The 12,446-nt window shown below is 44.3% G+C and overlaps 1 protein-coding gene across 1 annotated transcript in view; it reads left to right on the top strand.

The window, feature by feature from the left end:
• The first annotated feature begins 10,176 nt into the window (after positions 1-10,176).
• The window catches only part of copb1 (COPI coat complex subunit beta 1), a 44,818-nt gene continuing 42,548 nt past the window's right edge, over positions 10,177-12,446 (top strand). Inside the window, exon 1 of the mRNA XM_048545775.2 lies at positions 10,177-10,372. The gene's annotated coding sequence lies outside the window, so the exon portion shown is untranslated. The remainder of the gene's footprint in view (positions 10,373-12,446) is intronic.

Raw genomic sequence — 12,446 nt, 5'->3', positions numbered from 1 at the left:
ATTAGGCTAGAGTTTACAGAAATAGTAAAAGGATAAACTACAGGTTCGGTCTCTAAATACACATAACATTCATTTAAAAAATGGATGAATTGACTGAAGTGGTAATAAATATAAATCATCTGATAACTATTCCAGAGATATGCTGCCAGAAGACAAATCCTTTGATATGAATGATCAAGAGTATATAACATTTTATAAAGGAAATAGAACTAGGAAAAAGTAAGGGGTAACTCTATTCATTACGCATGACATTAGTGTGAGGTAGAAAGATGTCTTAGTTTTGAAGATCAAGATACAGAATCAATTTGGAAAGAAAGAAGAAATGTTAAAGTTACGAAGTTAGATATGTGGCCAGTTTATAGCCTGCTAACTACTGAATGGACAGGAAGAAATAAGGACTTATGACAAAATACAACCGTAGTTATGGGGATTTTAATTTCTGCATTGATTGGGTGGATCAGATTGATAAATGTAATGTGAGTTTGTTTTCAGGACCGTTTTTGATGTAGAGCAGCATGTTCTGCTGTCAACCAGAGACCAGGATACAATCAACCTGGTATTTTGCAATGAGATAGGATTAACAAATGACCTAGTGAAAGAGCCCGGAGGTAGCAGCAATCAGTTTGAGGGATGAATTTAAGAGTAGTGTTTTAAATTGAAATAAGGGCAACCATGAGGTTGTGAAAGGAGAACTGAGATTTGAATTGATTTATTATTGTTGCATGTATCATGATACAGTGAAAAGTATTGTTTTGTATACTATCCAGGCAAATCATACCTTACATAAGGACTTCAGGGTATTCGAGCAGAATGTAGAATATAATGTTATAGCTACAGAGAAGGTGCAGAGAAAGATCAACTTTAACATATGAGAGGTCTATTCATAAGCCTAATAATAGCGGGGAAGAAACTGTTCTTGAATCTGTTTGTATATATCTCCAAACTTTTATATCTTCTGCTTGATGAAAGAGGTTGGAAGAGAGTAAAACTGGGACAGGAGGGGTCTTTGGTTATGTTGGCTGCTTTGCTGAGGCAATGGAAAGTCTAGACAGAGTCACTGGAACGAAAGCTGGTTTGCATGATAGACTGGCCTGCATTCACAACTCTTGTAATTTCCTGTGGTCTTGGGTACAGCAGTTGCCATCCCAAGCTGTGATGCATGCAGGTAGAGTGCCTTCTATGGTAAATCTACAACCATTGTTGACAGTCATTATGGACATGTCAAGTTTTCTTAGCCTTTTGTGGAGGTAGAGGCTTTCTTGACTGTAGCATCGATGTGAATGGACTAGGACAGATTGTTGGTGAGAGACAATAGGTGCTGGAGTAGGCCATTCGGTCCTTCAAGCCAGCACCACCATTCATTATGATCGTGGCTGATCATCCACAATCAGTATCCTGTTCCTGCCTTATCCCCATAACCCTTGATTCCACTATCTTTAAGAGCTCTATCTATCTCTTTCTTGAAAGTATCCAGAGAGTTGGCCTCCACTGCCTTCTGGGGCAGAGGATTCCATATGTCCACCACTCTGGGTGAAGAAGTTTCTCCTCACCTCTGTTCTAAATGGCCTACCCCTTATTTTTAAGCTGTGTCCTCTGGTTCTGGACTCAGCCATTAATGGAAACATGCTTCCTGCCTCCAGAGTGTCCAATCCCTTAATAATCTTATACACCTCAATCAGATCCCCTCTCCTTCTAAACTCAAGTGTATACAAGCCCAGTCACTCCAATCTTTCAACTTACGATAGTCCCGCCATTCCAGGAATTGACCTCATGAACCTACGTTGCACTCCCTCAGTAGCAAGAATGTCCTTCCTCAAATTTAGAGACCAAAACTGCACACAATACTCCAGGTGCGGTCTCACCAGGGCCCTGTACAGCTGCAGGAGCTCTTTGCTCCAATACTCAATTCCTCTTGTTATGAAGGCCAGCATGCTATTAGCTTTCTTCACTGCCTGCTGTACCTGCATGCTTGCTTTCGTTGACTGATTTACAAGAACACCTAGATCTCGTTGTACTTCCCCTTTACCCAACTTGACTCCATTTAGATAGTAATCTGCCTTCCTGTTTGTGAGATATAAATTCACGTGCTCACAATCACAAAGTCAGGAGACAAAGTCTTGGAAACAAGTTACTTGCGCTTTATTACGAGTCTGCAGAATCGGGTGCCTCCCATTGCCTGAGATGCACAACAGGTCAGGGAGTCGCCCCTTTTTATACATCATTTTATCCATCCATGTCCTCCCATTTTGGCTCTGTCCAATCTGAGCTCCAAGGTGCACGATCTTCCCATGTCGTCCCTTGTCCCACACTCTTCATACATTGCATGTTATGTTAATTAAGCAGTCTCGTAAGCATGGGCGTGAAAGTTAATGTGCATTGTCTCATTAAGCATGCGCTTTAACTATGTCTACGGTGCAAAGCAGAACTTAGCAGTTTGGGTCCAGTTCATTCTGGTTTCTAACTGCTTGGCCTTCACTCCCTTGCCCTGTCTCTCACAATCCACCCTTTTTCTTTTGCTACACATTATGAGTAAACTGCACTCCGGGATCCCTCAAACCCTCGGCGAATCCTCTGAATCTCTCTCTGCTGTGTACCACCTTTCGATTGCAGGAGCTGCTGGCGGTGAACCCGGGTACCCCCGTCAAGGGAAGTCATCGATCGGCTCACTATGTATTTCAGGACATTGAGCCCTGCTGTCAGGCCTATTTGTATCAGTAATCCGTAAATAGCCAAGCTGACCAGCCAACTTCCCCAACCGGTCAATCCCCAGTTCCCCATTCCCATCCTTTTTCTTTCCTATACCCGTTACCGGCTTCCTGTATTTTGGTGACCCGGTCTCGCACATGTTGGGAGATATCTGTAATATTTGAAGAGGCGTCTGGTATGTAAGTGCAACACTCCACCCCAATTAGGGCACAGGTCCCACCTCTTTCAGCTAAAATAAAATCCAGAGCCATCCGGTTCTGTAAAGTTGTGTGGCAATCATCTCAGTAGTTATTGCCTCCACTTGGGATTGGGTATCGGCTAACGCATCAGCAGTGTCGTTGGCCAACTCCTCCAAAGAGGCCACCAGCTTCTGTATCTCCCTCCCTGATTGGGCGGTCCCATACATAGGGAACAGGGACCAAAGGAGACGATCTCCTTTAGTTACTTTCCGGGGAGCACGTCTCCCCTCCCGTGCACCCTGAAGTATCTCCGGAGCCCTTTGCAGAAGCTGCATATGGGGAACTAAATAGGCAAGATAACAACAGCCGCTCCAGCCCTTTTGATTTTTAGGCAAGGATCTATCGGATGGAGGAAGTACGGAGTTTTCCCATCCTCGGCAAGCACCATTGCCACATCTAGTATAATCATAACGAGGTCGGTGCACGTCCCCGGGTAGGTATGGATATGCCTTTTTTTCGCACAGCCAGTACGTCCCATTTAAAACTCGGGGTAGGGTGGTGTCTGAGGCTAGAATGTTTAGTTTACAAGACAAATTCCCCAATTGGAACGGGGCTGTATCATTCCAGTTACAGAAACACGTTGAGTTAACCTGTCCCCTAGGTGGCGAAACTCTGTCAATTGCACCTTGGGTCCGTGGGGCCGGCTGAGGAAACCATCCCTTGAAACTATAATTCCCCTTGCTCCCATTCCACCTTCCCTAACGCGGCCACCAATTCCCATAACTAGAATTCCATGCACCCCTGCCCAACTCCCATGTATCATTTAAAGTGGAGTCAAACTGCAGCACCTCACCTATTTCTTCTTTGGTCAGAGGTACAACGGTAAGAGGAATTCCGGACTCCCCATGATGTGGGATCACAGCACACACCCAGCAGTTGGTGCACCCCGTTACCCTGGCATAGTTCTGACGTAAAGCGGTAAAATGATTCTTCCCTTCTCCCCAGGCAACAGTGGATAATATTATAATTACAGTACAGCGTACACCCGTCATCTTATCTTCTTCTTCAGTTTTAACATTAATGGATTATCCCCCTGCCGTACTTCCCACTCATCCTCCGGCAGATCCACTGGACCCTTTATCCAAGCCACGTGCGTCCACCCTTTTGCTTTCGTCCGTGCGGCCGTCTCTGTGGTCGACAGCACCAGGTATGGACTTGTCCACTGCGGCTGAGGTTTTCCTTCTTTCCACAACTTGACCAGGACCCAGTCTCCCGCCTTGACCGAGTAGATGGAAAAGTTGAGAGGAGGAATCTGCGCCTCCAATCCTCAGGCTTTTAACTCTGCAAGGGAATGAGAGACTGCCAGTAAATAGTTTCTGAGAAATCTATCATTGCCTTCAATCTTTCTCATGTATGGGATCCTTCATTGGACACCGAGAACCCAACCGCCTCTTCGCTCAGGGGAACAAGAGGGATCATCCGCACAGCCCCAGATTGGGCGGCTTGTCATATCACCTCATCTGCCAATCTATTGTCCCTAGCCTCAGGTGAGCTTCCCTTCGGATGTCTCTCGCCACGCCCCTTTTCCCCTCTTCGCGGGGCCACCTGCTATCTTTCACGTTCCCACTTCGTCATTATTATTAGTGGCTAGAAAGGCTCAATCCATCTACTAAGTACATCGACAATAACAAGACAACTCCTACAGCAATGTACATGCGACAATTCAGTAAAATCAAGCAGAATGCACTCCAATAGGTCACCAGGCAAGAATGTCTTCCTGTTATGCACTGCAGTCCTTGGCCAGTCAATAAGCATTGGCAACAAAGCATCGGGTATACACACTTGGCCAACTGGAGTGACCCAGAGGCCTTCGGACGCAGAGCACGAACACCCATGCGTCTTTCACAATTGTTTTTCAGAGCTGGGGCGTCCCCCTGTAAACGCTGAACAGTGACAATATCTGGCATGCCCGTCACGTTCGAAGGAGGCAAGCAATGTATTACCTGCTTGCTCATAGAGCACACAATAAAAGTTTGATCTGCGGTAGCCTGATAAATCCGAGTGTTACCCTAAGTAACTACGGAATCATCAGAAGTATGGGCAATGCATTTGATAATAGCCAATTGTTTAGGGAGGATTGCCTGGAGAAGGGTTTTAACATACAGGGGATTCTGGATGGGTGTACCTGAGGAGGTTTTTTTTTTTCAGGCCTCCCCTGTGAGTTTTAAAAGAATCTTGACCTGCCTGCTTTTGTCCACTAGCAGTCTGTTCCGTATTCTGTTTCCTGTTTCTCTGTTTAGTTTCAGACCTAGTACGTCAGGAGATAGGGCCTGTACAAGCTGCAGGTTTGTATTCTTTATCTTATGGCTTGTACCTAAAATGTGGTGAGCTTGACAACAGCACAAGTGCATTACTGGTGTTTAATCTGAAAATGACTACATGAAGGAACTGTATTCCTCTAGTATCCCAATGTGGGCAACCAAAGGCAGGTTACTGTATTTTAAAATAACTTCTGCTAGGAAAAAGCCCCTTGATGCTGTATTCTCAGGCACATCTAACCCAGCTAAATCTCTGCACTGTTAACAGGGAGTTTAAACCAATTCATCAGATCTGCAACTCAGTATTGGCAGAATCTCTGAAAGATTTGTTAATTTGTAAATGTGTCTAGAATAAGGTTTGCCAGAAGATTTTAAATCACATCCTTATTTGTAGTTGAGCCAAACGTTACTTTATATTTTAGATCTTTCTGCAGAAATATAAATTGGGCAGGGAAGACCAAATTAACAAATTGAACTTCAAACAGAATTTCTTACAGATATGAATGCAATGCTCTCATGATCTTGGGTAAGAGTGGAATTTTTTTAGGGATCTGAATGTTCTACTGTTTCACATAATCTGCGTTGCATGTGACATTTTACTTTAAGTTGCCTACTTCCTTCTCCAGTCCTCCTTATCTTACTCATTTATGTCATTACTTTGGAACAACATCGGCAAGCCAGATATGTCAGGAAGTACCTCCTTTTTATTTCTGTACGGTAATTCAGCCTGGCGTTTCATTCCTAATTCTTTATTCTGCAATTCCTTTCTCAATCCTTCCTGTTCTGTTACTCAAATCCTAAACCTCATGCCGCTGCTTCAACACCTCCCACAATTTAAAGTTTTCCTCATGATCACATAATCTAATCCCTCTTCAACAGGCATTATTATCCCAGTTCGCCAGTTTAGATTAGTTCGTTATTTCCTCTGCAGTTTTTTTCCACATAGTTATTAAAGTTTTTCAGTTTGCCCCTGATTTGCATTTCAAAATTGCTTCTTTCACTTTGGTGCATTTATCTACCACCTCGTTCCCTCTATTTGCCCAATTTCATTCCCTAATTTATTATTAAGGCATGCTGACAGACGTCTGAATTGCTCCTCATCCTCAGAATTTTCTCGGCACGTTTGATGCGGAGGAGCTCCAGTGCCGGATATATCCAAAGTGTACTCATCCTACACTTATCTCTTACCCTGGGTTTATTCACCCTCCCAGTGCTCTAACATCCACCCCAACGGACTATCGGGCGGAATCCCGGGGCCTCGTCCTCTTGGCCCCCTACTCTGTTCCCGGGGGCTCTTACCTTTTAGCCCCCATCCCTGTCCCACTTCGGACAGATTCCCCGATCGCCCGGATAGTAGTTAATAGTCAATTTTCTTACCCGGGTCTTGTGCACAAGAATTGCTCGATCGACTCACATTCCAAGGGCCCTTAACCTAAACCCACTTGTTTTCAGAGTCTCCTATCCGGATACGACTCGCTCAAGCCGCCCAACGGCAAGCAAGGACGTCTGGGACCTCTGAACTCAGCGGGGCACGCCTTCTCTTCTTCCGAACCCACCAGCGGACGACTCGGAGTGTGGATCCCGGATGAGCCCCCAAGCTTGTGAGATATAAATTCACGTGCTCACAATCACAAAGTCAGGAGGCAAAGTCTTGGAAACAAGTTACTTGCGCTTTATTACGAGTCTGCAGAATCGGGTGCCTCCCATTGCCTGAGACGCACACAGGTCAGGGAGTCACCCCTTCCCTTTCGGCTCTGTCCAATCTGAGCTCCAAGATGCACAATCTTCCCATGTCATCCCTTGTCCCACACTCTTCATACATTGCATGTTATGTTAATTAAGCAGTCTCGTAAGCATGGGCGTGAAAGTTAATATGCATTGTCTCATTAAGCATGCGCTTTAACTATGTCTATGGTGCAAAGCAGAACTTAGCAGTTTGGGTCCAGTTCATTCTGGTTTCTAACTGTTTTGTCTTCACTCCCTTATCTTATCACTCAGCTCAGTACCAGATGTCTTTGTTCAAAGCTGCAGTAATTCTTTACTGCAGTGTACTCATCCCTGTCTCTCATACTGTTCTTGCCACCAAAGTGTATAACCGCACATTTATCCACATTAAACTGCATCTGCCATGCATCCGTCCACTCAGTTAGACTGTCCAAATCACCCTGTATTGTCATAACATCCTCCTCACATTTCACACTGCCACCCAGCTTTGTGTCATCAGCAAATTTGTTAATATTACTTTTAATGCCTTTGTCTATATCATTAATGTACATTGTAAACAGCTGCGGTCCCAGCACCGAACGTTGTGGTACCCCACTGGTCACCGCCTGCCATTCCGAAAGGGACCTGTTTATCACTACTCTTTGCTTATTTGATATTTACCCCTAGAAACTTGAAGTGCTTGATCATCTTTACCTCTGCACCATTGTGACCAACAGGGCATATCCTCCAAGATAATAAAATGTGAGGCTGGATGAACACAGCAGGCCAAGCAGCATCTCACGAGCACAAAAGCTGACGTTTCGGGCCTCTAGCGTCACCGTAGACCAAGGGCTCGGGTGATACTGATGTTATATGAGGCAGGTTGTTATTGTCATTAACGGAGACAGATGTTATGTGCAACTTTGATGTTCTTATGTCTCGGTGAAGGGACTTAATTCACCGTTTGCGGTTTTTCCTCACTTGTCACTGAAGAGTTGCAGAAGTTCGAGTGTCAGTGACAAAGTGAGTCTCGAGGTCTTTTGGGCGAAAGTGTCGTATCTCTCGATGCCGAGGAATGTCATGAGGCGGTTATTCATTTCCGACCACTTGCCTCGTGCGCCCATCACAAAGCCAAAATAGCTGGGCACCTCGCCTCCTGTCAGTTTCGTGATCTCGGCATTCAGGTGTTTATATTTTTCCACTTTTTCTCGCCATGCTGTTTCCAGTGCTTTATTGTCATTTTCGTACCGCACTGTGACATCTACGATCGCGATCTTCTTGTCTTTCTTAAATATGAGATCGGGTTTCCATAGTGAGCCGTGTGTATCGAATAGTCTGGGCTCCACGTATGATGTCCAGCCGTACTTACTGACGTGTTTCTGCAACTGGTCAGCGATCTTATTATGGCGTTTGATTCGAGCTTTCTTAACGAATGGGCAGTATCCTGAGATGTGTGGTAGGGTCTCATTTGCCATCTCACATCTACGGCATAGTTTGTTTCTGTACGGCCTACCTCTAGATATTGTGGTTCTTGTTGGGTATAGGTTACACCGCAAGAGCTGCGGATTATCGCGGATGGTATTTGCACTTCGAGTTTTGGGACGCCGAGACCATCGTTCCTGTAGCTCGAATATAGTATTCTGTCTGCGGTATGAGGTGGTAGGTGTAGGAATTCTTTCGTGGCGTTACGGATGATTTGGTCCAGCTTTACAAGAGTAGTTTGTGATGCTTCTGTTAGGATCATATGGAAGTACAATCTGGGGATGACATGCACCTTTAGGATTTCCAACCGTTGCCGTGGTCGGAGAGGCGCTGCCTGTATTCCCTGAACCCAGGACTTAAGCTTCTCCTCCCACTGCCCTTCTGCCACACCTGCCCATGGATCGATGCGGGCACCCAGGTATTTCTCGGTGTCGCCTGGGGGTATGTAGGCTATGGATTCATCCCGTAGCTTCCAGTTTTTGTGCTCGTGAGATGCTGCTTGGCCTGCTGTGTTCATCCAGCCTCACATTTTATTATCTTGGAATCTCCAGCATCTGCAGTTCCCATTATCTCTGAGGGCATATCCTCCATTTCACTTTCTGAAATTGATGGCCAGTTCCTTCGTTTTGCTGACATTGAGGAAGAGATTGATGACTTTATAGCATGCCACTGAGCTCTCTATCTCTCTTCTGTACTCTATCTCATTGTTGTTGTCATCAGCGAATTTGTAAATGGAGTTACAGCTGAATTTGGCTACACTGTTGTGACAATATAAGGACTATAATAAGGGTCTGCGTGCACAACTTTTCAGGGTGTTGAGGATTATCATGGAGGAGGTACTGTCACCTATCCTTACGATTGTGGTCTGCTGCTCAGGAAGTTGAGGATCCAGTGCAGAATGGGGAGGAGTATCCTAGCTCTCGGAGGATTGGGAAATGAGTTTGGTTGGAATTATGGTGTTGAAGGTAGAGCTAAAGTCACTAAATGGAAATTTGACATACGTGTCCTCGTTATTCAGACGTTCCAGGGATGAGTATTGGACGAAAGCGCTGGTGTCTGCTGTGGACATATTGCGAGGATGGACGAACTGTAGCTGATCAAGGCAACCTGGGAGACTGGAGATTATGTATGCCATTAGTAACGTTGACTGGTTCCCAGGGAGGAAAGAAGATACAGACGTTGTTCTTGAGGTATGCGAGTGCTTGAGGTATTTGAGCAAATGGAGCAACTGTTCCCAATTGTGAAAGGACGAAGGACACAAAATTAAATAATTGGCAAAATAAGCAACCGCAATACGAGGAAATAACTTTTTTTTTATCCGTGCAGCCGGCACTCGAGGTCTAGAATACACTGCTGGAGACTGGTTCAATCGATGTCTTCGAAAGGGAATTGGACTGATATGGTAGCACAGTGTGGAGCTGGAGGAACACAGCAAGCCAGGCAACATCAGAGCAGCAGGAAAGCTGATGTTTCGGGTTCGAGACCCTTCAGAAAAGGGGCTAATTCTGACTCCAACAACTGCAGTTTTTACCATCTCTGGACTATGAAGTGAAAAGTTTTTAAAAATGTATGGAAAAGGAAGAAAAGCATGAAAAGAAAAAGACAGGCAAAAAAAATGTGCACCTTTGGAGTAGGGAGAAGGAAGCTATGAAGTGAGTCGCTCTGATAGTGTAGAGATGATGCATGCTCTCGTGCAGCAGTTCCCTGATTACACTTGTGCTCTGGACGGGAAAGTCTGCCTGCGATTGCGGATTGTGACGTGGCTCCTCGGAGCGCGCTTGCGTGTCTATTGGCACCGCTCGGCCGCCGTCGATCATTGAGGTTGCAGTTCCACGTCAGCTGGAGGACAACGGGAGGAAGAGATCGGCTTCCTCCTCCTCTACCTCCACACAATCATCATCATCCTCCTCCTCCCCCCTCCCCGCTTCTTCAGCCGCCGTTGATACAGCGACCCGGCCTTCTCTTCTCATCTCTGGAGACCAGGTGCAGTAAGACCGTCGCCTGGCAGCGGAGGTTGCCAGTTCCTGGCCGCGGCCTAAGGCCGGGTTTTGTTGTTGTCTCGGCCCCACTCATGCTTCCCGGAGCAGATTTACATCACAATAGGGAGCGGTCCTGCTCCCTCCTCAGATGGACTGGACTGACTCTTCGGCTTTAGATTGAAGCAAAATCAAATGAGGTTTTGAATAATCCTTGAGAAGCCGATGTTTTTACAAAAGTGAAGGGTCCCCGTGTAAGCATGTAGCTTAATATTTCCGCAGCATAATGTTCTCTGTTCACTTCCTTTGGGCTTCACTTTAACATTTGAATTATGCCTTTTTGCAAATCTAATGACTTTGCAATCAGGTAAAACTTGCCTGGTCCTGGAAAGTGCCAAGTAGTCAAAATGGCCAGGTCAGCTTTTAAACTGTCGGGATGCCCAGCACTGAGCGAGAGGAAACTGCTGCTACATAAACATTAACAGCGAAAAATCGAAAGGTCGAATTTCTGCGAGTTGTTTTGTGAAGTTTGCTAGCAAGTTGTGCATAAGATAATCGCTTACCAGAAGCGTCGGTCAACCAATTTTTCTTTCATTTAGAAAAGCTTTAAGCTTCAGTTTCAGCGTGCATTTTAAAATGGAATCATAATTTTCTCCAGTATATTTGGGATTCCATTCCATTCCTTATCAATAAGACCTCCTTTCTGGTTTAAATCTGTATTTGTCTTCTTGCCTAACTTTGCACTTTATTTCTTAATGTAATTTGCCATTTATCATTTCCGAATTTGTTACCTTTTCGATCTCCTTGGAGGTTTTCTTTCAAACCTGAAATCTTGATGGTACTTCATAATTCTGACTTAATTAATTCTATGAATTAACATCACTGTTCTTTCATTGAATATTCCTTTTGTGATTTGGTGGTGAGAGCTAGATACAGTAATCATAAGTTTTGAGCTGATCAGACAGCTGTCAGCTAGATCATGACTTACTCTGATTTGTGCCTACAGCAGTTCATCATTTTATTGGTTTTGTGGTTTGAATTTTGTGTTTAGTTGTACATCTTGTGACAAGTTTGTGGAAACACTTTGGTCTCCTTCAGCTTTCCTGCTATTTGCAAACAACATATATCTGATTTTCCTTCATGCATATTGAACATCATCTGCCATAGCTTTGTTCATCTGGACATTTTATGTCCCTTGTCTCACTTTCTGAGTTTCTTCCTTGCCCATCATAATTTAGCATTTGCAAATTTGAGCAAGTTGCATTGAAGTTTTGAACTTAAATATTGTATCAATCAACAATGAAGTCCCTTATTTACATTGGCTTCAAACTATATGATATACTTAAATGTTCTGTAAAACGCAAGTGTAGTTTAAATGTAGGATAAAGCTCCAATGACAGAATATTACCTGAAAATAACTACATTTCATGACTAAGTAATACAATGTGCCTGAGAGCCTGATAACTACACTGCACATCTCAGTTACTTCGAGTGTGAAATATCCTCTTAAAATTAGATAAAAGATCAAAGTGCAAACGTAAATTTTTTTTTCTCTAATTGTTACCTGCTGTATGAAAAAATGGTTTGTCAACCTCTTATTATATGATATTGATATTTTTGGTGAATACATGGCCTTCAGGAAGGGAGATGTGACCTGCTTCTGAATTCCGTGTAGTCCTTTCAGTTCCTGCTATTGATAAACAAATGGCAGAGTTCTAAAAAGCCATGATGTAAACTACAGTGTTATGATATGTCCCAGTGATGGCTCATAGCTAAATGCTATTGCCGTTTGTGACACAGTGCATCATCTCCAATCTCCCTATTCCTTTCCGAAACCTTTGGATGTCTGTCACCACCCAAATTGCTGCCCATCTTTCCTACAATTTCATGTTTGAAGCTCACTAATTAACCTTCTGCTCCTGCTGTAAGTCAGCTGTTATTAAAGTTACAACTGGCAACTTATATGACTGTGACCATGATAAGTAATCATTCCATAGTTTTTTTAATCTGCCTTCAACCTTTGACAACGTTGGCCATGCTATCCTCCTTCAGCATATCTGCTGCATCGTCCAGCTGATTGA

The sequence above is a fragment of the Stegostoma tigrinum genome, chromosome 17, assembly GCF_030684315.1.
Source record: "Stegostoma tigrinum isolate sSteTig4 chromosome 17, sSteTig4.hap1, whole genome shotgun sequence".
In the NCBI taxonomy this organism is placed as follows: domain Eukaryota; kingdom Metazoa; phylum Chordata; class Chondrichthyes; order Orectolobiformes; family Stegostomatidae; genus Stegostoma; species Stegostoma tigrinum.
Note: the sequence above shows the minus strand (reverse complement) of the source record. Positions and strands in the feature narration are given on the sequence as shown.